The sequence below is a fragment of the Chiloscyllium plagiosum genome, chromosome 21 (genome assembly GCF_004010195.1).
Source record: "Chiloscyllium plagiosum isolate BGI_BamShark_2017 chromosome 21, ASM401019v2, whole genome shotgun sequence".
NCBI lineage: Eukaryota > Metazoa > Chordata > Chondrichthyes > Orectolobiformes > Hemiscylliidae > Chiloscyllium > Chiloscyllium plagiosum.
Window position 1 is genome coordinate 59901655 of NC_057730.1, and position 3307 is coordinate 59904961.

A 3307-nucleotide genomic window follows, 5' to 3' on the forward strand; every position below is an offset into this window, starting at 1 on the left:
TACATGAAATATTGTAAAGTATGACTGATTAATTTTACCTTCAACATAACGAGTTATTTCTGCCTGCCCTTGGTAGACATGTCACTAAGACAATTCCCACTTCTAGTATTGGAGTATTTCTATCCCTTTAGTGTGATAATGACAAACATTCTGACTTTTCCTGGGCATTCAAACTGTGTCACACATTGACCTGTTTTTTTTTTTCCCTAAGCCTTTGACCTTCTTTATTGTAGTGTGACAAACTCAGGATCGTTTGACTTGGATTTACAGATGTATTGATTGTATTTATCTCAATCAGATGCTTCTCTTTTTTACAGTTAAATTTTAATTACTGACAACAAATGCTCAGCTCTTATTGTCAACACATATTCACAATAAGGACTCCTTGAAAAACTGAACTCACCAAGATTACAACTCTCTTGCGTTTCATCCTGACCACAGATGAAGATATTTACGGTTGATGGAGGTCAATCATCTCAGCCGTCACGCATCTCTGCAGGAGTTCTTCACACTTGTACCTTGGCCTTAAAATCTGCAGGTGCCTCATCAATGCCTTTCCCTCCATTGCCAATTCCAAAGTAGAGAGGTTTGTTCATGCTTGCACAATATTCAGCACCATTTACATCTCCTTAAATAATGAAAAGATCTGTGTCATTTTCCAGTGAGATAATATCTAGCTTGGTCTGGTAATTGACAAGTAACATTCGTATCCCACAAGCACCAGGGAATAGCCATCCCCAAGAAGTGAGAATCTACAAATATGCCATTGGCTTACAGTGACATTACTGTCACTGAAATGCATGGCTAACGGCAACCTGGCCCACACACTGACAAGAAAATGATCTGGTCCAGCCATGCAAGTGCTGTGGACACAGGAGTATGTCAGAGATTGATGACTGCAGCAATAAGCTCCCTGTCTGTCTCTCCAATCCATGCGTACCATCCAGAAAGTATAGCTTGAGTGGGATGGATTGCTTTCCATTTGTCTCACTGAAAGCATCTCCAACAACATTTACAAAGCACCACATTGTGCAGTACAAACAACTGACTGATCAGCATGCCAATTATCACATTCCATACTCACTCTCTTCACTAATGGCATGAATGACCCACAATGAATACCACCCACAGATACAAAACAAAACATTCTGTGAGGTGTTTTTGCCAGCACCTCACAGAACCATGACCTCAAATAGCTAGAAGAACAAGAGCAGGAGTTGCAGAGAAACACCATCACATGCTACTTCCCTTTCTGGATAGATTTCATTCTCACTTGGAAATACATCATTGTTCCATTACTACTGCTGTCTGAAAATTATGGAACTCTGCTCCAAAATATACAGGGTTTTCCTATCCACCAGATAATACAGGTGTTCAAAAATGCTGCTCTCCAGTACTATCTCAAAGGCAATTAGAATTGGGGAAGAATTATTGGTCCAGACACCAAAACTCACATTTTGTGAGTACATTTAAAATTAACCAATATTCTCACATCTGAAAGAAGATAGCCCTGAACCTGAGCTGTGGTTATTGTCCAAAAGAATGCCCCACATGGGAGACAGCAGGAGAAATAACCAACGGGAAAGTAGGGAAGCTTGGTGCTGATATCTTGCTGAATTCAGGATGCCAGCTATTCCTGTGGATGGTCCATGTCAATGCTTATTTTGTCTTGTCCAACGAATTTCCCAACTACTACTGGTCTATAAAGCCAGAAGATAGATCCTTTTCCCTGTGGTCTATGGGTTTATGCGTTGGTGTTCCTTACTTTAGAAAATTACACTGAATCAAATTAAGGATCTCTTATCTTCAAAACTGGGTCGATTTTGGGAGCTTCACACTCGTGAAAATGAACATTGCATAAGGATATCCTATCACAGGGAGTGGTCTAAAAAGGGAGCAGTCATCTAAGAGTCACCAGATTGTTGTGAGTCTAATATATGATCATGAGTCCATCATCTCCCCTGACCTTTAATATTGGCCTGAATTCAGAGAGAGCCTCTGATGCCAGGCAATGGAACAATGTTTGGGACTCCCACAACAAGCTTTAGTACAATTCTAGTGATTTCCAAGGCGTGTGTTGGGTAACCTATGGACATTCTTAGCCCCAGCATGTGCTCTGAATCTGGGAGGAGGATCTCTGTTCACAAGGAGAGGAGCTTGTATGAGAGAGCCTGGACATCAGGCAGGAAGCTTTGCTTCATCCCAGATAAAAAGTGTGAATTCTAAACTAGAAAGTTGCAATAACCAATGCTGCATGGATTTGGGTGGGAGCAGTGGAGTACAGTCTCAGAGAGGTCAGGAACTCCGTGCCAAATATTGAAATTCTTATGATTGTGGTAGGCACATAACCTGGGGTATGGTGCTTGGATTCACTGCTGAATACTTCCATGGATAAAATTGTTGGTATGTTCAATCCTGTACACGTGGGATGGACTCAAAATTTTATCATTTGTAAAAATTTCATATTGTGGAGTGCATCCACTCCCGGTCACTGTGAAGTGATTTAATATTCCATATTATAGTTTATACAGTGTGGACCTAAAATTCTAGACACAATCTGAGCTGTGGAAACTCCAAAATTGATTGGAAGAATTTTGCAATCAATGTTTGTGCTAAATGTACAACATTGTTGATTTACTCTTGCAGGGTGCCTTTGTGTAGATGTTGCGGTCCTATAGGAAAATCCAACCAGTCACAGTAACCTATAAAACAGCTAAAATCAATCACTGTCAACCCGAACAAAACATTGAATATGTGACCATGTTGCTACAAATAAACTGTCGCTCATGTTCTTACCTCTGTCTTTTAAAAGTGCAAATGATCCATTTAGAGAGAGTTTGCTACTGAGGTTCAGATTCTCAAGACTTCATGTGGTTTGGAACAACAATGACCTTCTTGCCATTACTTACAATCTGGGCTCAGGCACAGAGAGTAACTTCAAATCTCTTTGTCTCCTTTCTCTCTCTTAGAGTCTAGAGGTGATTGCACTCAAGGCTCGGAGCAAGTGCGGTCTTTCTACATGCACCATTCGCTATCTGGTGGCCATGGCAACATCTGATCTACTGTTCATCGTTTTTGATATCGTTCTTGAGAGATTTGTGTCTTATTATTATCCACCGTGTCTCCTGAACATCACTCCTGTGTGCAGTGTTATCTATGTCCTGACCTGCTCGGCCATTGATTGTTCTGTCTGGTTCACTGCTGCTTTTTCTTTTGATCGATTTGTTGCCATCTGTTTTCACCAGATGAAAGCTAAGTATTACACAGGGAAAAGTGCAATGAGGGTTCTAGCAACAATTTATATTTT